The 27,177-nt window shown below is 40.4% G+C and overlaps 1 pseudogene; it reads right to left on the bottom strand.

Annotated features, from left to right (window-relative positions):
* LOC105712062 (nuclease EXOG, mitochondrial-like) lies at nt 1-26,955 on the bottom strand (annotated as a pseudogene).
* Nucleotides 26,956-27,177: the final 222 nt, after the last annotated feature.

The following is a 27,177-nucleotide window of genomic DNA, read 5'->3' as shown; positions in this document are numbered from 1 at the left end:
TTATTGCCACTGCATCCAGCCAATATCATACATGTTCTGAGATGAAAACCAGCATGGCTTTCTTGTCTGGGTTCCTGACTGCCCCTGAGCTTTGAGTTCTTCTAGTTTCTTCTCACGTGGGGCTCATGAAGTAATCATCTGATTCAATCTCTGCATTCTTCAAATTTTCCAAGATTTTTTCCGTCTGTGCACTGATTGGGCTTCCTCAATCTTGTGCTCAGGTACAGTGAACTCCTCGAAATCCAGGTCCTTACAGGTTTCCACGGAGCAGATCCTGACATCACTAGTTCTAGCCAACAAGGAAAAAACATCAGTTCTGACAACTTCTCTAGTTCCTAGAGGCTCACTTGGAATCCAGTTAACTAGGATTGGAAGCCAATGGCTTCACTAGGTATAACAAAGACCCCTAGTGGCATTAGTTCAGTAGAAACTGGGCTTCTACAGGCCAGGATTACCTCATAAATGTGTGAGGGGACTGCCACCTTGTCCTCACCAATCACCTGGTACCTCTTTTCTTTCCATTGCTTCTAGTCTGAGGTAAGGTCAAAGGCCCAGATACTACCCAAAATCTTCAAACCTCTCTGTTAGTTCTCAACAGAACATTTCTATTCTGTTCCAACATCCAGAATTATTACGAAATCCCAAGGCACAACAGTAGAAAGGTAAAAGGTTTCAGCCTTTACTTGAACATTTGTTATTTCCAGCTGGAGCTGTGTGTCCTCATGACTACCAGCTTCCAATATAGTCCTCGCTGAAGGCCCTGAAGTTTGGAGGGATATTGGGATCAGGCTTAAATATACAATGTTTTCTGTCTGCATTACCTTGTCTCTGTTCCAGTTAAAGGGAATCCAAATTGTTCCAAGAGAGCCTTTTCTGCAGATTCATCCAGCTCCCTCACTGCCACCACTGCCTCAGCATCCTAACTCCAGAAGAACTGCAGGGCTGTGAGCCCATCTCCCATGGTGCCCACTATAGCTATGGCCATGCAGCCACTCAAAAAACACCAGGCACCTTTGAGGTGGGAAGTAATACTTCTGGCAGTTATCTGACCCAAAGTACCACATATTCGCTTTATTTATTCATTCATTTATTTATTTATTGAGACAGAGTCTCGCTCTGTCACCCAGGCTGGAGTGCAGTGGCACTACCTCAGCTCACTGCAACCTCTGCCTCCCTGGTTCAAGCGATTCTCCTGTCTCAGCCTCCCAAATAGCTGGGATTATAGGTGCCTACCACTATGCCTGGCCAATTTTTGTATTTTTAGTAGACATGGGGTTTCGCCATGTTGGTCAGGCTGGTTTCAAACTCCTGACCTCAGGTGATCTGCCCACTCGGCCTCCCAAAATGCTGGGATTACAGGTGTGAGCCACTATGCCCGGCCACATGTTTGCTTTAAATGGAATGTCTGTTAAACATGTGACTAGGCGTATTTCCACCTTTGAATGGGGTCCAAGAATCCTGTGGAAAAGGAACTGAACTCTCTTCATGATTGGACACATTTGTTGGACAGGTGCGGGGAAGGGTGGAGGGAGGGACATAACCGGAGCCGGAAAATGAAGGTGAAAGTCCTTAGGGGAATCCACCTAAGTGCAGAAATCTGGAGAGTGGGCCAGACTACATCAATGTGAGTGTTGGGAATGGTGATTCCAATTAAAGAGTGAAGCTATTCTGGAACCGCCTAGAGTAACTGGTAGAGATGAAAAAACTGAATAAATAGACCAAGAAACCCATGTGGAGTCCTCTTCTCTAAAAATCTGGCCGTGAGACGTGGGTTCTCGGCAATAACACCTGTAAAAATACAAAAATTAGCCGGGTGTGGTGGCGCATGCCTATAATTCCAGCTACTTGGGAGGTTGAGGCAGGAGAATTGCTTGAACCCCAAGGTGGAGGTTGCAGTAAGCCGAGATCACACCGCTGGATTCCAGCCTGGGCAATGAGAACGAAATTCCATCTTGAAAAAAAAATACCTTTCCATCTCTTCAAGCCTGTTCTCGGAGCTGGCCACATGCCCTGGCCTAGCACCTCCTGGAAGTCCAGGATCAGCTGCCCAGGAAGCAGTTGCCCAACAAAGCATGAGCTGTGTTTGCCTCTGCCCACCTCTGGATTTCAGGTGCCTGCTTTCCCTTCCAGAAGGAAATGCTGTCTCCCTGTAACAGGTAACCACTGTTCTCAGTGTCTTGGTGTCCTTCCAGTATGTAAGTGGCATACAATCAATATTTACCTGTTTTCTTTCTTTTTCTACACAAATAATAGTGACAACACAAACTGTTTTGCACCTTTTTTCATCTAACTACAAATCTTGGCAATCTTTCTACCATTTCATAAAGTGCCTTGCTTTTTATGGTTGAACAGTACTCTTTGTATAGATGTGCTATGATGCTTTATTCAAGCAGTTCCCTCTTGATGGACTCCTACAAATTAAAGGTTGTTACAAATCTGTGACTATCACAAACAGTGCTATAGTGAACTATCTTGTACATTTGCATTTCTTTTCTTTCTTTCTCTTTTTTTTTCTTTTTTTTTGAGATGGAGTCTCACTCTGTCACCCAGGCTGGAGTGCAGTGGCACGATTTCAGCTCACTGCAGCCTCTGCCTTCCAGGTTCAAGCAATTTTCCTGCCTCAGTCTCCTAAGTAGCTGAGATTATGGGCACATGCCACCATGCCCGGTTAATTTTTGTATTTTTAGTAGAGGTGGGGTTTCACCATGTTGGCCAGAAAGCCTGACTGTTTGAGGAGGTTGAGGCTGCAGTGAGCTGTTATCATGCCACTGCACCTCCAGTCTGGGCAACAGTGAGACCCTGTCTCAAAAAAAAAATAAAAAAACGTAAGTGAGTGTAAATGTGATTAGGCCAGCTATGTCGACTAGCTGGCATTTTTTCTGGGGGCGGGGGTGGTGGGAAGAGTATCTCTTTGTCACGCAAGCTGGAGTGCAGTGAGCTTGGCTCACTGCAACCTCTGCCTCCCAGGTTCAAGCGATTCTCTTGCCTCAGCCTCCCAAGTAGCTGGGATTACAGGCACGCACCACCATGCCAAACTAATTTTGTATTTTTAGTTGACCAGGCTGGTCTCAGACTCCTGACCTCAGGTGATCCACCCACCTCAGCCTCCCAAAGTGTTGGGATTACAGGCATGAGCCACTAATCTCAATGTCTCAATTTCTAAAAAAAAAAAAAAGGTATATTTGAATTTTGGTTGGAATTGTGTTGAATTTATAGATCGCTTTTGGAAGACTGTTAATCTCAACAATACTGTGTCTCCTAATTCGTGATTGTGATAGAGCTCTCCATTCATTGATGTTTTATTTAATATCTATTTCAATGTTTGTTTGTTTTTAGTGTAGCAATCTTGCATAATTTTATACATTTACATTTAAGTGATTTACATTTTTGATATGATTGTAAATGGCATTTAAAATGTTAATTTTTGTTTTCCTTTTTTTTTTTTTTTTTTTTTTGAGATGGAATCTTGCTCTGTTGCCCAGGCTGGAGTGCAATGGTGTGGTCTCAGCTCACTGCAACCTCTGCCTCCCGGGTTCAAGTGATTCTCCTGCTTCAGCCTCCTGAGTAGCTGGGATTACAGGTGCTCACCACCATGCCCAGATAATTTTAGTATTTTAGTATTTTTTTTTTTTTTTGAGACAGAGTCTCACTCCGTCACCAGGCGCCAGGCTGGAGTGCAGTGGCGTGACCTCAGCTCACTGCAACCTCCGCCTCCCGAGTTCAAGCAATTCTCCTGCCTCAGCCTCCCTAGTAGCTGGGACTACAGGCGCGTGCCACCACACCCAGCTAATTTTTTTGTATTTTTAGTAGAGACGGGGTTTCACCATATTGGCCAGGCTGGTCTCAAACTTCTGACCTCATGATCCGCCCGCCTCGGCCTCCCAAAGTGCCGAGATTACAGGTGTGAGCCACCGCGCCCAGCCAAAATATTAATTTTTCAATTATTTACTGGTTAGCAGAAATACAATTGAATTTTGCCTCTTGACCTTGTACTTTACAACCTTGTACTAATTCACTTATTTCACCTAGCACTGATTGGGCATTCGTTTTGATGTTTCTGTAGAAAGAATCATGTCATCTGTGAATTAAGACAATTTTACTTCTTCTTTTCTATCTTTTAATTTTATTGTGTTCAAGGAACATGCTCTGTAAAATGTCAATGTTTGGAAATTTTGCGAGATGTGTTTTATGGCTTAACATGTGATTCATGTTAATGAATGTTCTAGACACACTTTAAAGATGTTTTTCCATTTTTTTCTGGCATCCACTGTTTCTCAGGAAAAAAATTATCCATTACTCATTTCACCGTTCCTCTGTGTGTAATGTCTTTCTCCAGCTGCTTTCAATATAATCTCTTTACTTCAGCTTTTGGTAGTTGTGCTATGATGTGTCTAGTTGTGATTTTCTTGTACTTACCTTGCTGGAATTTATTGAGCTTCTTGGATATGTAAGTAGATTATTTCCACCAAATTTGGGGAAACTTCAGCTGCTTTTTTCTTCAGCTGTTTTTTTGTTCCATTCTCTTTCCCTTCTCATTCTGGGACTGAAATTATACTTACGTTAGACAATGATATGGTTAGGCTTTGTGTCCCCACCCAAACCTCATCCTGAATTATAATCCCCATAATCCCCACATTTCAAGGGAGAGACCAGGCAGAGGTAGTTGAATCATGGGGGTGATTTCCTCCATGCTGTTCTTCTGATAGTGAGTTATCACGAGTCTGACGGTTTTATAAGTGTTTAGTAGGTCAACCTGCATCATCCTCTCTCCTGCTGCCTTGTGAAGAAGGTGCCTGCCTCCCCTTCGCCTTCCACCATGACTGTAAGTTTCCAGAGGCCTCCCCAGACATGCAGAACTGTGAGTCAGTTAAACCTCCTCTTTCCTTTATAAATTACCCAGTCTTGGAAAGTTCCGTATAGCAGTGTGAAAATAGACTAATGCAGATCATTTAAAATATTCCACACATCACTGAGGCTCTGCTCATTGTTGTTAATCTTAGCTCCCTTTCATTTTCAGAATGCATAACTTCTAATGTTCCTTTTCCAAGTTCATAGACTGTAGTGGTCATGAGAATAATCAGGCCTGTAGCTACAGGAAGCATAATTGACTGAGGATCTGAGCTGCTACACTCTGAAATTCATCACTATGTTTGTGCTGAGGACATACTTCCAACAGGTTGCTCCCACCCAAACAGAGTATGGCAAAGGTTTTAAGGACCCCTCTAATGGCTGACTTTGGCTCAAGGACTCCCCAGTGGCCTTGCTGAATTTTCCTTGGATGTCAAGACAGTCTAGTAAGCTTCCACCTAACCTTCCTTTCCTCTCCCCTTCACTGCAGGACAGATTTAGAGGTTCTTACAGCCTTCCACAGTTCCCTTCCCCCACATTTTCTGTAACAATACTTTCCCTGAATAAAAGCCTTTCATGTTTAATCCATTCTTAGTGTTTGCTCTGAGGAGAAACCTGAATAAAGTAAGTTAAATCATGGGTGGATTGACAAAACACTCAGTGAGATGAGGCTCTGGGGTTGACTCACCCACTACTTGGCAGGCTATAGGATGCTATTCTGTTGGCAGGTGGAGAAAAGAGAGCCCCTGGAAAAAGATAGCACCTCCATTGTGGAATATTTCACTGGTGGTGAACTGAGAAACTGTATCAGTGGAGAGCAATGTTGTAAAAAGTAAGTTAACAGAGACTTTTGAGGCCAGGCACAGTGACTCACCTGTAATCCCAGCACTTTGGGAGGCCGAGGCGGGTGGATTGCTTGAGGCCAGGAGTCCAAGACCAGGCTGGCCAACATGGTGAATCCCTGCCTCTACTAAAAAATGTAAATATTAGCTGGTGGCATGTACCTGTAATCTCAGCTACTCAGGAGGCTGAGGCAGAATCATTTGAACCCGAAAGGTGGAGCTGGCAGTGAGCTGAGATAGGGCCACTGCACTTCAGTTTGGGCGACAGAGTGAGTAAGACTCCATCTCAAAAACAAACAGAAAAACAGAGACTTTTGAAAAATATGGGGGAGCAATACCTACAAAGTCAGTGGAGTTGACTGGTTATTGCTAAATTGCATTAATGTTCTGCAGAAGGATAAGGAGGGATTGAAGACTATGAACAAAAATTTAGAGACAAGCCATAGACCCTCAGTGAAAGTTTACAAAGAAACCCTTATTTTACAGGGGAATGGTAAGCCCAGCTAAGTGTCAGGCTGAAGATCTAAATTGTTAAAGTTGTAGAGCTCCAAAGACATTTGAATGCTCAACCAAGGCAGGATTGTTATGCGAAGGACAGAGGACTGGTGGACAAATCTGTGATCCAAAGGAAGGAGGGGGTGAGGGATAAAAGACTATACATTGGGTACAGTGTATGTGCTTGAGTGACAGGTGCACCAAAATCTCAGAATTACCGCTATAGAACATAAGTAACAAGAAAATCACCTGTTTCCCAAAAACTGTTGAAATTAAAAAAAAAAAAACCCCCGCACATTTGATTCCTTCTTGGTGTCTACTTCTCAGAAAACTCAGATTAACATACTGATCCTTTCTTCTGCTATCCCCAATCACTATTAAGCCCAGCCAGTGAATGTTTTTATTTCATAAATTGTACTTTTTAGTTATTGAATATGTATTTGTCTCTTTTTTATAGTTTCCATTTATCTGTGGACATTTCCTACCTATTATTCAATAATGATTGTGGTACTTTTCATCAGTACTCTAGTGGAGGAAAAACAGCCTAATTTATTATGTAAACAAGCAAACTTTTTATCTAAAATACAACTGGAAAGGGGCAAAGATGTCAAATGTCCTTGACTTTAAGAACTTCCAGATTTAGGCTGGGTGCAGTGGCTCACACCTGTAATCCTAGCACTTTGGGAGGCGAGGCAGGCAGATTGCCTGACTCAGGAGTTTGAGACAAGCCTGGGCAACATGGTGAAACTCCGTCTCTACCAAAATACAAAAAAATTAGCTGGGCATGGTGGTGTACGCCTGTAGTCCCAGCTACTCAGGAGGCTGAGGCAGGAGAATTGCTTGAACCCAGGAGGTGGAGGTTGCAGTGAGCTGAGATCATGACACTGTACTCCAGCCTGGGCAACAGAGCAAGACTCCATCTCAAAAAAAAAAAAAATTCCAGATTTAAATTTTTTCTTTAATTCTAAGGAAATACTATTAAGTATAATAGTCACATCTCATCTTAATTGACTAGGAATTTATGTCACAATGTTTTAGAAAGGATGCCATCTTTTCTGAAATAAAAAATTGTCAAGTTATTGTACTAAAGTTATATACGATATCAGTTCACATTAGGGGAAGCCGGATGAAGGATATGAGCAACTCTCTGAACTATTTTGCCACTTTACTTCCTATCCTTTGCTAAAAGGGTTCTGATTAATATAGTTAATAAACATAAAATGTATTCATTGAATATTTGTATAGATAGACCTCAACAGGGAACTTCTGAAACACTGATCCTCATCAGTGAATTATAATTTGAGATTAAAGAAATTATCTCCTTTCTTTCTAATATATTCTGAACAAATCCAACTTCAAATTATTCTTTTTTTTTTTTTTTCCTGAGACAGAGTCTCACTCTGTCACCAGGCTGGAGTGCAGTGGGGTGATCTTGGTTCACTGCCACCTCCATCCGCCTCCTGGGTTCAAGCAATTCTCCTGCCTCAGCTTCCTGAGTAGCTGGGACTACAGGCACGTGTCACTATGCCCAGTTAATTTTTGTATTTTTAGTAGAGATGAGATTTTACCATGTTGGCTAGGATGGTCTCAATCTCTTGACCTCATGATCCACCTGCCTCGGCCTCCCAAAGTGCTGGGATTACAGGCATGACAAATTATTCTTTTAAACTAGGCATTAGTATTGTCTTTTCTATCAATGCTCTTATTTTATACTATATATATTTCCCAGGTAATCTTGTTCACATTGTTTCAGCAACCACCTCTGCACTGATGAAAGTAAATTTGTATCTTCCACTTTGCCCTCTCCTCAAAGCTTCAAGAAATAGATATTCAATTGCCTGTTAGCATCAACACATCACTATTTCCCATGCAGCTCAAGATTAACTTGTCAACATGAAATCAATCATCTTTCCCACTAACTTTACTCTTTTAAATAGAATGTTAAAATATTAATTGATAAAAATATAAACTGCCTGAATTCTAAAAGGAGGTGACATCCAGCCATCAAATCTAATTATTTATTTTTTCTTCCAATTATCTGAGTCATCCTTTTTTCCTCCTTACTACTAACATCATCTACTATAATAACATCCTACTTTTAGTCTGAATTCCCATCTCAATACATTCCCCCACAAGCTGCCAGGGTTGTATCTGAAGTGCAAGGCTGTCTCTCTGCTTTCTATTTTTATCTTTATTATTTTTTTTTAGAGACAGGGTCTTGCTCTGTCACCAAAGCTGAATTGCAGTGACATGACCATAGCACACTGCAGCCTCAAGCTTCTGGGCTCAAGCCATCCTCCTGCTTCAGCTTCCCAAGTAGCTAGTACTACAGGGGTGGGCCACCATACAAGGCTGTCTCCTGAGTGACTTCTCATTACATAGAAATTACAAACTCTCTTTGATCTCAGCTTTGCTCCCATCTCTGTCCTCCCTTCCAGGCACTCACTTCCCCCTGCTTTGTCTGAAGCAGTTAAACTTGCCCACAATATCATGTTGTTCCTTGATTTCCCACCCTGACTCAGGTCTTAGACATCAGTGCTCTTCCTGACCTTGTCACCTGTGACTATCCCTCCTTTATCAGCTCAGGAGGTACCTACCTCAGAATGCAACTCCCTAATTTCTAAATCCATATCTGGTGCCCCTCTCTGAGCTCTCAGAAATTATGTCCCTATTTTCAATTGCGGTGGCTATCACAGTGGTCTTTTTCCTTTGTCTCCCTCTCATTTGTTTTTCTGCTGTAATTGAGAAAATGGTAGTCCAAGTTACAGATACTCCTAACAAACACTAGATGTCACCCTTATCTTTTGTTTGAGCAAATGAGTTGCCACTAATTCTACCTCTATACTCCGCTTTTAAAATTGTTGTTTTCCTGGTTAAATCTTAGAGTTAAAAATAAAAGCGTTTCTGTCCTGAAGTTGTTTGTTTTAATGAAACCAAGGCTTTATATATGCAGGTTCAACAAGGAATGACTGAATCCCAAAACAAAAACTACTCTTAAATAAATTGGGGCCGGGCACGGTGGCTCAAGCCTGTAATCCCAGCACTTTGGGAGGCCGAGGCGGGTGGATCACGAGGTCAAGAGATCGAGACCATCCTGGTCGACATGGTGAAACCCCGTCTCTACTAATACAAAAAATTAGCTGGGCACGGTGGCGCGTGCCTGTAATCCCAGCTACTCAGGAGGCTGAGGCAGGAGAATTGCCTGAACCCAGGAGGCGGAGGTTGCGGTGAGCCGAGATCGCGCCATTGCACTCCAGCCTGGGTATCAAGAGCGAAACTCCGTCTCAAAAAAAAAAAATAAATAAATAAAAAATAAATTGGCTTAGCCCTGCTATCCCAACTAGTACTGGTAACAAAACAAATGTATTGATTTTCAAAAGCATATAATGAGTTGTATCTTGGGGGTAAAAAATGGAAATTGGTGAAGGGGCTGAAAAATTTGTCTTTTAAAGCTTTTTCTAATCTTTTATAAAAGATAAACTCTTACCCTTTGCAATATGAATTAGTAAATATTTTATGATCTATTATGATATCTATAGAGCTATCTAAGTGTTAAATAGTTTAAAAGAGGTCTGAAGATTACACTAAAACAACACTATACCAAGGAAAAAAATTTACAACATGTTTTCAAAAGCAAAAGCTTGATAGTGCTTTAATTATTTTAAATTTTTTAAATTTTTTTAATACACAAAAGGCTCATATCATGTTAAGTTTTATTTTCCTTCTCAAATATAACAATCTCCCAGTTTCCCAGCTCTGTAAATAGTTCCACTCCCTTCAATTATTCTAGTCTCAAACTTTGTGGTATTCCTAATTTTTCCCTTCCCTTCATATCTATAACCAAATCATTAGCAAACAAAATTGATTGGTTCTTCTTGCAGAATATATCTCTAATCTGTCCACTACTCTTATCTCCACTGCCACCACCCTGGTCCAAGTCACTGCCTCTCACCTACCACAAGAATTTTCTTTTCTCCTTTTTACTTTTTTTGAGATGGAGTCTCACTCTGTCGCCAGGCTGGAATGCCGTGGCTCCATCTTGGTTCACTGCAAACTCTCACTCCCCGGTTCAAGGGATTCTCCTGCCTCAGCCTCCCAAGTAGCGGAGATTACAGGCATGCACCACCACACCCAGCTAATTTTTGTATTTTTAGTAGAGACAAGATTTCACCATGTTGGCCAGGATGGTCTTGATCTCCTGACCTTGTGATCCGCCTCCCTCGCCCTCCCAAAGTGCTGGGATTACAGGCTTGAGGCACTGCACCCGGCCAATAATTTTCTTACCTGTCTCTGCCCAAGCTACCCAAGCCACTGTGAGCCCTTAGCTCTGGGAAAGAGGCCAACTCCATTCTAAATCTATTTTACGTAGAACCCTTCAGGAACCACCTCAGTCAGGTAAAAACTTTCAACTAATCTAAGAAAGTTCACATAGTAAAAAGAACCATGAGACACTTTAAGCATTGAAACTGTAGGAACATTGCCTAGCCATCACAATCCTATCCTTCTAGAAAAGAGGATTCGATATTGCTTTCTATTACAGCAGATATTACCGACAATGTTCTTTTTCTATTGGATTCTAAATGATCAGAACTGCCCAAAAGGAGTTACTTGTATTAGTAAAAGAACATATTAGTCTTATATTAGTCTTGAAAGTATTTCTCCTGTGGTAATAATGCTTTTTGTTATACAGTGAATGCAGCTCCTGCAAATAATTAAAAATTTCATCTTGTTATTAAACAGTCTAGCCTCTTTGCAATTCATTTTATTGGAGAAACTTTATTGGACAAGCCTGCCCTTCCCCGGAGATTTACACTGATTAAGTGAGAAATGGAGCAACATCTTATTCCTTTCATTAAAGAGGGGTAATTTCTCCCATAAAATTTACTGGTATGGTATAGGGAAAGTCAATCTATTAAATTTTCCTGGAAATTTATTTTTAGCTCTATTCAGCAGATCAATCTCCAGCCAGCCTGAGCCTAGACAATGTTTCTTTTGTCTTCTGATCTAACAGAGAAACTGAGAATCACATTTTAAGGGATTGGAATAAAGTGTTCCTATCATCTGCTTTTTTTTTTTTCTCTCTCTCATGGTCTTCTGAATCTAGTTATTTTTCACCATGTATTTTGATTCAATTTATTCCTTCATCCTCAGTTTAGCACAGGGAAGGAACATTATAAATACATGTAACTATCTGAAAATAATATTTAGGCACCCCTTTTAATGCACAGAAGTTATTGCTTCTAAATTCAAGTTAATTTGTTTTCTAATATAGTTTGTGTAAAACTATTAAAATTTTTTTTATTTCTTATTCCAAAAATATTTTTTCCAAGATTGAATAGAGGAGATAGGGAACGATTGTCCAGATTATGGTAGCCAATATTATATATAGGAGTCATGCCTTAGATATCGCTTCCTTAACATATTTTTAAAAACATTAGTTACCATTTATTGAATATATTTCTATGTGTCAGTGGCTGAGCTGGGCACTTTCTGTGCTTTCCCATTTAACTTACTTAGTCTTCACATCAACCCTATCAAGTAGGTGTTGCTCTCTTGTTTTACAGCTGAGGAAACAGATCAGTAATGTTAAGTAACTACCCAAAGCCACACAACCAGTATGTGACACTGCAGGGCTCAAGCGCCAGTTCCTATGTTTGTTTACTTGTTTTTAACCAAGCTACGCTTCCTTTGATGCTTGCTCCTTCTGGCAAATGTTCTCAAGTAGATACTCATAAGAATAACTTAACAAGCTTCAAGTGTTTGGGAGATTTGGAATCTTTGATATTTTCTATCACGTTCAATGAACTAGTCTAAAATGCACTCAAACATGGAGACTCAGCTGAGCCAAGTGGACTTTAGAAAGCACTTGCTGGATTGTCTTTAAAATTGCATCCTCAAATTTATAAACCATTTCTCAAAATTCACCAGAGATATTTGGTACCCCTTTTAGTAATTAAAAAAAAGTCCAAACTAATATCTATATAGTAATGTAAAAGTCCATACAATTATATATAGATATTATCTATATCTATTATCTATGTTTTGTGGTCATGATGGTTAATATAAAAGCCACAATCTTGTATGGCATTTGATTTTGTTGTGAAGTACATAAGAATCCTGTAGATCTCTAAGAGCCTAAAAAATCCCCAAGTGCTGCTAATCCTCTGTTCATACTACCAGGGAAAATGATGAAAGGCTGATGGACGTGCCTTACGAGCAGCACCTTGGGACACCAACATAGACTAGGTGCTAGAGAAGAGATGACTACAAGTGAAGTAAGTGGAACATCTGTTAAGACCCAGAAAGGTGCTGCACTGATTTATGATCAGGCTAGTTTGATTGTAGCTATTATCTTTTTTTTTTGAGGTGGAGTCTTGCTCTGTTGCCCAGGCTGGAGTGCAGTGGCATAATCTCAGCTCACTGCAACCTCCGCCTGCGGGGTTCAAGCGATTCTCCTGCCTCAGCCTCCTAAGTAGCTGGGATTACAGACATGCACCATCACACTCAGCTAATTTTTATATTTTTAGTAGAGGTGGGGTTTCGCCATGTTGGCCAGCCTGGTCTCGAACTCCTAACCTCAGGTGATCTACCTGCTTCAGACTCCCGAAGTGCTGAGATTACAGGTATGAGCCACTACGCCCACCCTATCTTTTTTTTTTTTTTAAAGAAACACAAGCATAAATTTAACTAGCAATAGTTAATTGATTATTTTAGATATAGGACTTTCCTCATACTTTGTTATTGTTTAGGAGGTTTGCTTTAAGAAATGTTGGATATTAGATGAAAATTTCACTGAAGACAGAAAATATTGTCTATTTAAACTATGGCTAGGATGGGCATGGTGGCTCACGCCTGTAATCCCAGCACTTTGGGAGTCTGAGGCAGGCAGATCACGAAGTCAGGAGTTCAAGACCAGACTGGCCAACATACTGAAGCCCCGTCTCTACTAAAAAAATACAAAAATTAGCTGGGCATGGTGGCTCCTACCTGTAATCCCAGCTACTTGGGAGGCTGAGGTAGGAGAATTGCTTGAACTGGGACCCAGGAGGTGGAGGTTGCAACGAGCCGAGATTGGACCACTGCACTCCAGCCTGGGCTATAGAGCGAGACTCCACCTCAAAAAAAAAAAAAAATTTAAAAATTTAAACTATAGCCAGAATATAGACATATATAACTTATTTTTCATCCCTATTTTACCCCAGGGGAAAATGTTAAAATTAAATTTAGGTTTGATCACTAGATATACCTTTTCTTCCTCACTATATTTTGATCCTGAAATAAGTTGTGATATTCACTTATAACAGAGACAAAAATACTTAGAAAGTATATGCCACACAAATTAAAGGAAAATTATTTTTGTTCTGATTATATGAGAACTTATATTTAGAATTTTACATTATGCATTCTAAAGGCAAGGTCTAAAGAACTTCTAGTATTTGGCACTTCTATCAAGAGCAAATTTAAAACACCTAAGACCGTCAAAGTTAGAACTGAAAAACACAAAACTTTGAAGAAGTTAGAGAATTTTAGAAGGGAAAATGTATAGGCTTAAAAATAATAGCTGGAACATTTTTAAAGCTGTTAAATGAGGATTTAGATTTCCCTTTCTCCCTGACCAAGCATGGCAGTGCTATTAAGGGAAGTAACACTTATTTAAAGGATGTTAAGAAAGTAAAATTTTGTTTTGCTTCACACCAATAACCTAACATTGTAGCATGAAGTTGGTCAGGTAACACCTTTTGTAATTACAGTGGCAGATGCTGGTCAGTATAGAGTCCCAAGAGAGTTCCAGGCTCTGGGCTTAAAATCTTGGCTTTTCTTTGATATGGAGGGCTAGAGATTCCTCCACCCCTTTCCAACACCTTCACCTCACCACACCTCTGCAAAAATTTGGGTTCAGCAAAAACCCATCAAACATCTTTCAATCTCATATTTCTTTATAGCCTATTTATCTTCTTTTATAATATTAGTTTTCTTAAGACATTTTCTCTTTTAATCGTCGGTTTTTCAGTACTTTTATCCAAAATCTTATTGTAGTTATACGTCTTTTGTTTTTTAAAAAATGTCATTTTTCATGCATATTGTAATAGTTCTGCCATCGTACCCTATTAAACTTTATATATAATTCAGTCTCAGTTATCATTTTCAAACCTTATTTAGTTAACGCTTAGGTAATTGTTAAAATTGTTTTTACTTCTTTTTCTCATGTCTTTATATATTGCCTTCTCAATGTATGTGGTCTTTACTGTTTAAAATTTGTTGTTGTCACTACTGTTTTATTTGCAAACAGTCTCAGCCCACATTTAAGTAATTTTCACAAATGGCAGCCAGCCAGCGATCTGAACATGTAGACAAGATACACCAGAGTAACACTTTCTTTTTTTTTTTTTTTGAAACGGAGTCTCGCTCTGTCACCCAGGCTGGAGTGCAGTGGCACAATCTCGGCTCACTGCAACCTCTGCCTCCTGGGTTCAAGTGATCCTCCTGACTCATCCTCCTGAGTAGCTGGGACTACAGGGACGTGCAGTCACGTCCTGCTAGTTTTTTCTATTTTTAGTAGAGACGGGGTTTCACTATGTTAGCCAGGATGGTCTCGATTTCTTGACCTTGTGATCCACCTGCCTAGGCCTCCCAAAGTGCTGGGGTTACTAGCGTAAACCACCTTGCCGGGCCTGAAAGGCCTGAACCTACCTGAGACTGGTCCCCCAGCCCCCTAGTTCGGGCTTAATCATGTGACCCAGGCTGAATTCACCAGAAGTGCTGTGATTGGTTCAGGGGTGAGCATGTGATTCTATCCAGGCCAATGAGAGTCAACCTTTGGTCTTTTTCTGGAAGGATGACAAAGTGTACTTAGTCTTTCTCCCGAGTTTACTAAGATGTTCAGAATTAAGTTCTGAGTTGCTACTGACCAGCTTTGCTAATACTTGGGAAGACTGCCTGATCTCATTTTCTCAGAGGAAAGCAGAGATGGAAAAAGACTGCTTTAAAGGACAAGTAAGAATCTGAATAAGGGTAAAGGTTAAGGGAGGGAATTCCAGGTAGGAAAGGCCTGAAAGCAAAACAGTGAGGTGCAAATGTGCATGTTGAGGATAGGGGCAATAAAGAGACAGCCAGGATGGAGTGGAGGTGTGGTGTTAGACGTCATTGAAGGTAAAGGTGCACAGGTGAATGGGACCGAGTCTTGGAGGCCTTGAATGTTAAGCAGAAAATATGTAGCTTTGTGGGGGCAGGCATTAAGGAATCACTATATAAATTTGAGTGGGTGATTAAATATTAAATAGGAATATTAATCTGACAGTGTTGTAAATGATAGGTAGAATGGGAATATGGAAGAAACTGAAGTCAGTGTGACCAGCTGTATAATCTCTGTAGTGATTAAATGTAATTGATTTTGCCAATTTATTAATTATTTCTTAATTTATTTAAAAATAGTTTGGAGCCAGGTGCGATGGCTCACACCTGTAATCCCAGCACTTTGGGAGGCTGAGGTGGGCAGATCATCTGAGGTCAGGAGTTCTAGACCAACCTGGCCAACATGGTGAAACCCCGTCTCTACTAAAAATACAAAAATTAGCTGGGCGTGGTGGCGCATGCCTGTAATCCCAGCTACTCAGGAGGCTGAGGCAGGAGAATCGCTTGAACCTGGGAGGCAGAGGTTGCAGTGAGCCGAGATTGTGCCACTGCTCTCCAGCCTAGGCAACAAGAGTGAAACTCCGTCTCAAAAAAATAAATAAAATAAACAATAAAAATAAATAATAGTTTTGCTCACCGAATGTGGTTGCTCAGGTCTGTAATCCCAAAACTTTGGGAGGCCAAGATGAAGGGATCACTTGAGGTCAAGAGTTTGAGACCAGCCTGGCCAACATGGTGAAACCCCGTCTCTATGAAAAATACAGAAATTAGCCCGGCTTGGGGGTGGGCCCCTGTAATTCCAGCTACTTGGGAAGCTGAGGCAGGAGAATCACTTGAACCTGGGAGGCGGAGGTTGTAGTGAGCCTAGATTGTGCCACTGCACTCCAGCCTGGGCCATAAAGCAAGACTCTGTCTCCAAAAAAAAAAAAAAAAAAAGTTTGGCTCATAAGAATAATGAGAAGATGAAAAGTAAAACAGAGTTCTTTTTGAAGTCCTTAGTTAACAATATGGCAACCAACTGAAATGAAATATAATGTTAGAAAGTAAGATTACATCAAGCATTTGTTCCAAGATCAGAATGTTCTAAGGCTTATTAACCAGTTGACTTTAAAAAAAAAAAAAAAAAGTAAGCTACAAATCAATGTGGTTTACTTGGCTCCTGGCCTCCTTGTAATCAGCCAATTAAAGCCACAGTCCCCATTAAGAATTTCCAACAGGAGTAATGCAGAAGTAAATAGACAAATTATGAAAAGTGGGTTTAACTATTGTCTCAGAAATATCTCCTATCATTCCCTGCCCTTCTGTTTCTACCAATCCTGTTCAAGTTCAGACTCTCATACCTCTGCCCAGGATTATTGAATTAGGTTCTTTCTCATTTTCTTGCCTTTTTTTCCTTTATTCAATCCAATTTATATATTATTCCCAGATGATCTTCTTAAATTACAGCTAAGATCATATCAACTCCCTGTTCCAAATACCTAACAATTTTCCATTGGGTTCCAAAAGCTTTAATGTGGTATTCAAGGTCATTCAGAGGTCTGTCCTCAATTTCCCTCCCTGGCCTTGTTTCTCAGTACATCCTGCTTTCACTACATCAGATGAAATCAGACCATACTTTCCTCACTAGACAAGAGAAATATTTTTATCCCTGCAGCCTGTAACCTCTCTCTCCTCAGGGTTCCCATAGCTTTCATTTTAATTTCTCAGAGCACATCACATTAACCATCACCCACAAGCTTGTCTTCTGCCAACTTGACAATAAGCAGTTTGAGGCACTGGATCTTGTTCATTTTGTATCCTCCACAGCACCAGTATAAATTTATTTACTTTTGCTTTTATCAAAATTTTACATGCCTATACTTGAAAAACCAAACAGTTCTCAAGGCTTATTAGGAAAATAATATACATAAGCTATTCCCTACTACTTCTCCTCTTGTCTAATAATTTTGATATTTACCTCTATCTAAATAATACACTTATACTGCTATTTTATGATTTGTCAGTTTTAGACATTATGAATAAAGCACATGAAGACAAAGATTTAGATCTTCCCTCTCCCTGACATGTTCCCACAATATACTTGCATTCTTCCTATCCTCCATCTTCCCAATACAGATAAAATTTTTGTTATATCATTTTACTTTTTAATAATTATATAAATTACATTAGTAGTCTATTATAAAATTATATAAATAAGATGGATCTAACAAAGATTAATATGGATCTAACTATACCTATACATATCATGACTATGTAAATACTATTAACAGCTAAGCCATATAGGAAACTATGATTATTTTGTCTTTTCTGTATGACTCTTTATTTTCTTTAGGATTAATTATTGTGTAATGTCTTGTTTGCCTTGTTGTCTATATATGAATATTTTTTCACTAAGCCAACCCCCAAATCTCCACTAATTGTCTAAGTCTCTTAATACATTCACATGTATCAGATGTTTCATCAACTTAATCTTCTTAAGCTTTCCCTGTGTTTTCTGGCTTGTGCCAATCTGGACCAATTCCCCTCTATCCTGGTAGACAGATATTTGTCTTGGGATATTTCTTCTCCATCATTCTGAGAATTCTGTTGGCTTTTGTGTTATGTTGGACCCTTTGTTTCCTGTTTCTTACACCTTGCTTATTTGTAATTTACTCCTTTATTTGAATAAAGCACATTCTCTGAGTTTCCTGAGAAAGAATACATGAAAAGTAAAGTTTTGAAGCCTTTTGTAATTGAGAATGTCTTTATTTGGCTCTCTCATTTGATTGATAGTTTAATTTGGCCTAGAATTACCACTTGGAAATAGTTTTTTTAATCACAAATTTGCAGATATTTCTTTATTGTCTTCTACATTCCAGTTATTTCTAATGAGAAGTATTAACCTATTCTGATTCTTGATCCTTTGCATATGACCTGCTTTTTCTAATAGCTTGTAGAATCCTCTCTTTATTCCTAATTTTAATACATTTCAAAATGATATGCTTTAGGGTGAGTCTATTTTTTTTTTTTTTTTTTTTTGAGACTGAGTTTCTCTCTCTTTTTTTGCCCAGGCTGGAGTGTGATGGTATGATCTTGGCTCACTGCAACCTCTGCCTCCTGGGTTCAAGCAATTCTCCTGCCTCAGCCTCCTGCGTAGCTGGGATTACAGGCATGCACCACCACGCCCAGCTATTCTTGTATTTTTAGTAGAGACGGGGTTTCTCCATATTGGTCAGGCTGGTCTCAAATTCCTAACCTAGGTGATCTGCCCACCTCAGCCTCCCAAAGTGCTGGGATTACAGGTGTGAGCCGCTGAGCCCAGCTGGGGTGAATCTAGTTTTATTGATAGTGTTGGGTATTTTCAATTGAAAATGTGTGTCCTTCATTTCTAGAAAATTTTCTTGAATTATTTCTTTGATAATTTTTTTCCTTTCATTTCTCTGTCTAGAACATCTACTAGTTGTATGTTGGATCTCTAGGACTGATCCTCTAATTTTCCTAACTCTTCTATTCAATTTTCCATTTCAATTTTTTTTTTGTTACCCTACTTCCTGGAATAGTTTTTCAATTTTATTTTCCAGTGTTTCTACTTATATTTTTCCTTAGATGAACACATTTTTAATTTGCAAGAACTGTATTTACATGATTCTGTTCTTCTATATATTTAATAGCATCTCTCATCTCTCTAAATATATTGATTTATTATTTGACATTTTCTCTTTCCAGGTGATATGGTTTAGCTCTGTGTCTCCACCCAAATCTCGTTTTGAATTGTAATCCCCACATGTCAAGGGAGGGCTCTGGTGGGAGGCAATTGGATCTTGGGGGTGGTTCCAACATGTGTTCTTGTGATAGCGAGTTCTCACAAGATCTGATGTTTTTATAAGAGTTTGACATTTCTTCCTTCACACATGCTCTTTTGTTTGCCAGTATGTAAGACATACCTACTTCCGCCCCTTTGCCATGATTGTAAGTTTCCTGAGGCCTCCCCAGCCATGCAGAACTGTGAGTCAATTAAACCTTTTTTCTTTACACATTACCCAGTCTCAGTATCTTTATAGCAGTGTGAAAATAAACTAATAACACCATGCATAGTTCTGTTTTCTTCACACTTCTTTTTCCACTTTGTTTTGGTTTTTACCTTTTGTACCAGAGACTTTTCTTCAGTATTCGGTGGTCCTTGGTTATAAGTTCACATTCAAAAGAGGGACACTAAGAAGCTGACAGTAATCTTTGAGCACATAGGTAAGGCTTTAATACAGGATGATCTGGCTGGATCAATTATTTGGGGAATCCCTTTATCTGTACCTTTAGGTGTTTCCCCTTGGAGGGTTAACTTTCCTCAGAGAAGATCTTCCAGTAACCTTCCTGGAGGTTAATATATAGATGTAGTGCCCTGTGAGATTAAAAGGGGAAGATGGCTTACAGGATTCAGCACAAAATTTACAAATATTCACTTAATACTTCTGCTTTAGACTAATACCCCAACTACAGGTGTGCCTGTTGTGCTCACAGCCCAGGAACCTCTATTTCAACTTTAAAGAATAAACCTCCATTCTTTTGTGAGGTAAAAGACAGTCATCCAGCTTTGTGGAATTGAAGAGGAGATCTGGGAATTAAACTACTTCATAGTTTTGACTTAGCCTTCTATTTTGAGTCCCAACTTCCAACTATACCTGATGCCACCAATTCCTAAGACTTTGGAAAATCCTTGTATGGGTTTGCTTCCAGGAAGTTTAGACATTAGCTTTCTCAAATCTGCTAGATCTGTTGTCATATATCCATCTCTTTCCCGCTCTCAGAGTTTTGTTCCTGTTGTCTCCTTTCTGGTCCTTTATGTCCTTTATAGCCCTATGGATTTCTGTCTTTTAAAAAATACCAGGGCTGGTCGGGTGCGGTGTCTCATGCCTCTAATCCCAGCACTTTGAGAGGCCGAGGTGGGTGGATCACGAGTTCAGGAGTTCAAGACAGCCTTGCCAACATGGTGAAACCTCGTCTCTACTAAAAAGAGAAAAATTAGCTGGGCATGGTGGTGCATGCCTGTAATCTTAGCTACTCAGGAGGCTGAGGCAGGAGAATTGCTTTAACTGAGACCGGGGAGGCAGATGTTGCAGCGAGCCGAGATCACGCCACTGCAGTCCAGCCTGGGCTGCAGAGTGAGACTCTATCTCAAAACAAAAACGGCTAGGCATGATGGCTCATGCCTGTAATGCCAGCACTTTTGGAGGCTGAGGCAGGTGGATTGCTTGAACTCAGGAGTTTGAGACCACCCTGGACAACATCGTGAATCCTTGTCTCTACTAAAAATATAAAAATTAGGACTGGGCATGGTAGCGTGTGCCTGTAATCCCAGCTACTCAGAAAGCTGAGGCAGGAGAATCACTTGAACCTGAGAGAGGGAGGTTGCAGTGAGCCAAGCTACTGCACTCCAGCCTGGGCAACAGAGCGAGACTCCGTCTCAAAAAAAAAAAAAAAAAATTAGCCAGGTGTGTTATTGCGTGCCTGTGGTCCCACCTACTCGGGATGCTGAGGTTGGGGCATTGCTTGAACCCAGGAGGTGGAGTCCTTGCAGTGAGCCAAGATCTCGCCACTGCACTCCAGCCTGGGCAACAGAGCAGGAGTCTATCTCAAAAAAAACAAAAAACAAAAAATCCAGGCTGGGCATGGTGGCTCACGCCTGTAATCCCAGCACTTTGAGAGGCCAAGATTGGTGGATCACAAGGTCAGGAGTTCGAGACAAGTCTGGCCAGCATGGTGAAACCCTGCCTCTACTAAAAATACAAAAATTGGATGTGCATGGTGGCATGTCTGTAATTCCAGCTACTCAGGAGGCTGAGGTAGGAGAATCACTTGACCCCCAGAGGCAGAGGTTGTAGTGAGCCAAGATTGTGCCACTGCACTCCAGCCTGTGTAACAGAGTGAGACTCCATCTCAAAAAAAAAAAAAAAAATCCCTTTATTAATATTTTAATAGAGTTTCAGTAGGATGCAAAAATAAATGAATTAGTGGAATTTGTCATTTTCTTCCATAAGTTGACAGTTTTAGTCTTCTACAACTATATTATTTTATTTTTGCACACAACTAAATGTTGAATTTGCAGTTAAATTTCGCTTAGTGACCATGCTTCAGTTTATGGTATAAAATAAACCACTGTACTCCACCCTGGTGACAGAGTGAGACTCTGTTTCCAAAAAAAAAAAAAAAAAAAAGATAAAAATTAAATGTCATCACTGCTGAATATTTCAGCTTGCTATAATTTATAATTTATTTATAATATAAATAGATAAGTATGATCTGGCTCTACTTACTTGACTAGCCTCATCTCATTCTGCTCTCCAGAGCACATTAGCTGCATTTCTGTTCCTGTCCGACTACCTCTAACTTTTACATACTTCAGGTCTCAGCCTAAATTATCAATTCCTCATAAAATTTGTCACTGCCTTTCCAATGTAAACTGGACTTCTCTGATATCTGCTCTTATAGCTCTATGTTTTTCTCTGACAATTCATAGTATAATTATAATCATGTTGTTCTTTGTATGTCTGTCTCTGCTATCACTTTTAAACTCGACAGGCATCTTGATTATTTATACACTGTTTTATTCCCCAGCACCTAACACAGGGCCTAGCACATGGTAAACACTTTGTTTTCTTTTTAATCTGTTAATAACCTGCATTCATCTAATTGATAACTCTAAACCTAGTAAGTCAAATTATTGACCTGAGCATGCCAAATGGGTAAAACGGAAAAGGAGCAAATTTATTTATAGGCCACTAAGATAACCTTATCTTTTTTTTTTTTGAGATGGAGTTTTGCTCTTGTTGCCCAGGCTGGAGTGCAATGGCACGATCTCGGCTTACCGCAACCTCTGCCTCCTGGGTTCAAGCAATTCCCCTACCTCAGCCTCCCAAGTAGCTGGGATTACAGGCATGTGCCACCACACCCAGTTAATTTTGTATTTTTAGTAGAGATGGGGTTTTTCCATGTTGGTCAGGCTGGTCTAGAACTCCCGACCTCAGGTGATCCACCCACCTCAGCCTCTCAAAGTGCTGGGATTACAGGTGTAAGCCACCACGCCCAGCTAGATAAACATATCTTAACAGTAATTTTTAAAAAGCAGTAGCCCAGTGATCGAAAGAGTGTTGGCTTATATATCTTTTCACCTTGTAGCAATCAAGAATTGGGGCATGTCAAATAATTAACACAATGATATGGCATGAAACTGAAAAGGACAGCCTGCCTCTTTTGCCTGGAATGCTGCCTCTCCTTTAATGTTTAATTCCTGTTGTATTTTCTTCATGAAGTCTTCTTTTATGACTGAAACGTCCGGGGACTTTTCCTCCTTCTCCAAATTTCTGTTACAGTTAAAGTCCAAGGCCCCAAAGTCAGCACTGGATCCTATATCCTGCCTTGTATTGTCCACAGCTGCTTTCAGTGTTAGTCTTATCTCACCTTATTGTAAATCCCTAGAAGGGAGGAAACATACCTTGATACCTCTTCTAGAATCCCATGGCGCCTAAAGCAGTGCTGAGAACATGATGTCTACACAGTGAGCCCTCATTGAGTTGTCTGTAGGCAAAAAGAATTAATTAATCTGAACAGTTTGCAGACAGTCCATATTGCAGTTTGTGGATCATGGGTGTGTTTGAATCTTTTCAGCACAGGACTTGCTCTCCAATTACTATCAGCCTAGACTGTCAGCAACAAGGAGGAATAGGGAGTCTCCTTTCTTACTCTTCGACTTCTCTAAGGTCTCGTCATAAAACAAACTAAAACAATCATTAGAACTGTTCCTACTCTGGGATTCACTTCTCTTTAAGGAACACTGTCAAAAAAGCAGCTGTTTTGTATTCTGGAGAATGTACCTAATTAATCAGAGACCAAACAAGTAGAAATAAATTCAGGCTCCCATTTTATTATTGAGTAAAGCCCATTTGATCTCTGGAATGCTGCCTCAGATTTTGGGCAGGCCAGGGGGCACGTCCTGCTGATTTGAGGCGCTCCTCACTGATCCGCTGGAATTTTGGTTGGATCAAGGAGCGTCCTTGAATAATGGCAGCCTCCTTTACTGTGGACCCCTAGGAAAAACTGCCAAGAAATAGTTGCTGGCCATACAAGCTGAGAGAGAGGGAGAGTACTGCACTGAAAACAGAAAAGACGTGGATGGCTGGCTTCTTTCGTAATCCTTCATGCTGACCCTATTCCATTCAATTGGTCATTTGTGAGCCTTTCAAAAGTGTTTCTTGAGACTATAATGTGCCTCAGGTGACTCTAAGGAAAAGTAAGAATTCCTTCTAGGTTTCTAGGAGCTTGGAATCTACTCAGAAAGGTAAGAAATACACATGAGGCAGGTAGGTAACAATAGAAGACAGAATTTGATGACATTGATCAGAGAAGGGCAAAATCACAGTGAATGGGAGTTATCAGAGTTCTGTAGGGTAGTTCTCTACTGCACTTTGTAAGGGCCGTTTATGGTGATATTTTCATAGCTAAGTCATTAACAGTTAATTTACCCCCTTCCCCAAAATAGTTCAATTTACATCAGATGCTGAGTTCTTTGATTTACATAATCCCACTTAAGAGTCAAAGTGGCTCACATCTGTAATCCCAGCACTTTGGGAGGCCAAGGCAGGAGGATATTTAGAGCCTAGGTGTTCAAGACCAATTTGGGTAAGTTGGCAAAACCCTGTCTCTACAAAAAATGCAAAAACTTAGCTGGGTGTGGTGTACCTGTAGTCCCAGCTACTCAGGAAGCTGAGGTGGATCGCTTGAGCTCAGGAGGTAGAGGCTGCAGTAAGCCGTGATTGTGCCACTGCACTCCAGCCTGGGTGACAGAGTGAGACCCTGTCTCAAAAAATAAAAAATAGGCCAGGTGCAGTGGCTCATTGCCTGTAATCCCAGCACTTTGGGAGGCCAAGGCAGGTGGATCATCTGAGGTCAGGAGTTCGAGACCAGCCTGGCCAACATGGTGAAACTCTACTAAAAATACAAAAATGAGCTGGTTGTGGTGTTGCATGCCTGTAATCCCAGCTACTTGGGAGGCTGAGGCAGGAGAATTGCCACAGCCTGAGAGGCAAAGGTTAGTGGTGAGCCGAGATCATGCGACTGCACTCCAGTCTGGGCGACAGAGTGAGACCCTGTCTCTAAATAAATAATTAACAATAACAATACTTTGTAGCTTACCTATGAAGTTGTCTAAGTAAATAATGGACTGTTTTGTTAAGCAGATCAGTTTATCCCTGTGTCTTCTCTTTTTATAAAAATGAGGGCATCAGTCTACAGCACTGTTTCCCAAAGAGTGAGAAATCATTCTACAAAATGTTAATAGATATTATAATTAAAAAAAAAAGGAAGGCCAGGCGCGGTGGCTCAAGCCTGTAATCCCAGCACTTTGGGAGGCTAAAGCAGGCAGATCACCTGAGGTCAGGAGTTCAAGACCAGTCTGACCAACATGGAGAAGTCGCATCTCTACTAAAAATACAAAAGTAGCTAGGCTTGGTGGCACATGCCTGTAATCTCAGCTACTCGGGAGGTTGAGGGAGGAGAATTGCTTGAACCCGGGAGGCAGAGGTTGCAGATCGCACCATTGCACTCCAGTCTGGGGAACAAGAGCGAAACTTCATCTCAAAAAAAAGTTGGGGGGCTACATGCTCATGTGTGTTTCACAAACTCCTGGTTAAACAAAGTTATACTGGGTTCTTAGAATTTCTTTCCATCTTTAATATAATTATTTGAGTTGTGGGTTCTCAAGATGAGGGTAAAGTATTAATATGTACCATTTCTTAAACTTATTTGACTATAGAATACCTTTTAAATGAAATATCATGTAGGACTGTGCTCCAAAAACTTTGGCAACAATGCCTCTTCTGGCCTAAAAATGCTGTGATTCTGTATTTGTACATTAAATGCATTTTTGTAGGTCTCTATGAAACCTAATTATTTTGCTAGTGTTAATTTCACTTGAGCCCATTCTGGCCAACATGGTGAAACCCCATCTCTACTAAAAATACAAAAAAAAAAAAAAAAATTAGCAGTGAGTCCTGGTATGCACCTGTAGTCCCAGCTACTCGGGCAACAGAGCAAGACTCTATCTCAAAAAAAAAAAAAAAAAAAAGCCAAACATTTAGGAAAGAAATTATACCAATTCTTTACAACCTCTTTCAGAAGACAGAAGCAGAGGGAATACTTCCTAAATCATTCTATGAGGCCAGCATCACCTTAAAACAAAACCAAAAACATTACCAGAAAACTACAGACCAATGTCTCTCATAAACATAGATACAAGAATATTAACAAATGGGGCTGGATGTGGTGGTTCATGCCTATAATCCCAGTACTTTGGGCGGCCAAGGCCAGTGATCACCTAGGTTGGGAGTTCGAGACCAGTCTGACCAACATAGAGAAACCCTGTCTCTACTAAAAATACAAAACTTAGCCAGGCATGGTGGCAGGTGCCTGTAATCTCAGCTACTTGGGAGGCTGAGGCAGGAGATGCTTGAACCTGGAAGGCGGAGGTTGCAGTGAGCCAAGGTTGTGCCACTGCATTCTAGCCCTGGGGACAATATGAGACTCTGTCTGAAAAAAGAAAAAAGACCGGATGTGGTGTTTCATGCCTGTAATCCCAGCACTTTGGGAGACCAAAGTGGGTGGATCACAAGGTCAGGAGTTTGAGACCAGCCTGGCCAACATGGTGAAACCCCGTCTCTCTAAAAATACAAAAATTAGCCTGGTGTGATGGCACACACCTGTAATCCCAGCTACTTGGGAGGCTGAGGCAGGAGAATTGCTTGAACCCACAAGGTGGAGGTTGCAGTTGGCCAAGATCACACCATTGCACTCCAGCCTGGGTGACAAGAGCGAAACTCCATCTCAAAAAAAAAAGAATTATGTGATTTTTTTAATATATGTCAGACTTAGGGGACATGTTTGTTTGTTTTTCTCAAGTAATCTAAACCAGGTTGCAATTACAGGTAAATCTGTTTTATGCTAAAAGACTGAAATTGTGCCAAGTATATAACTGAAGTTAAATATTTTCTTGATATTAATTTTATAGTCTTTTGATTCTCTAGTGTTTTCACCAAAGATGCCACCTTAGAAACAACATTTTGTGCTTAAATTTGTCCATTAAAAGGACTCTGTTTGATATGAGCCCATTTTCTGTGTTGGAAAATTACCTGATCAAAACAAGGTTAAGCCTCAGAAAAGTTACCTCCTTAAATAAAGCCTGGAGCTTTATTTAATTATGATTTTACCACCTGATAACTACGGATTGCCTCTGACCCCCAAGAAAAGAGGCCAAGTCAAGTTTGTTTGTTTGTTTCCAGAATCTGCAAACACTTACTTTTACATTTAAAAAGCAGTTACTCTGCCTTGAAATGTCAGCCTCTAGGGTTTTGTGAGACCCCTGCTGATTAACCCTACCCTTGACCTTAGCTCTAAAGCCCAACTCCATTCTGGCAGGCTGGTGTAGAGAATTTATTTATTTTAACAGTAGGGAGCCAGAATTCCAGGAATATGCTTTTAAAAAGCCTCAAGATCTATTTACCAGATCATCAGCTCCACAGGACTGGGAGGCCTCCACTAACACACAAAGTAGGTAGTAGTGGTTGGTGGCAGCCAAGGGCCCCGGGGGCTGGCTCAGCTCTAAACAACTGGACATAGGGGAGTGTGAAAGGACTTCTACTAGGAGTGGTCTTTTTGATCATCAAGAAAAAAAGGAAAATAGACTATTTTAATAGTAGAGACCTTTCAGTAAAAAGGGGCAGTCCTTTAAGCTCCTCAGGTGATACTTATTAAAGCATGGAAGCAGTCTGAGGGCCAATTGTCCATTTTATCTGTCTGCCTCTATCCATCGATTCTCATTCTCTCTCATATATCCTGT

Source organism: Aotus nancymaae, unplaced genomic scaffold (genome assembly GCF_030222135.1).
Source record: "Aotus nancymaae isolate 86718 unplaced genomic scaffold, 86718_ANA_hifiasm-v0.15.2.pri h1tg000020l, whole genome shotgun sequence".
In the NCBI taxonomy this organism is placed as follows: domain Eukaryota; kingdom Metazoa; phylum Chordata; class Mammalia; order Primates; family Aotidae; genus Aotus; species Aotus nancymaae.
The sequence above is the reverse complement of the archived record's forward strand: the minus strand, read 5'-3'. Positions and strand labels throughout refer to the sequence as shown.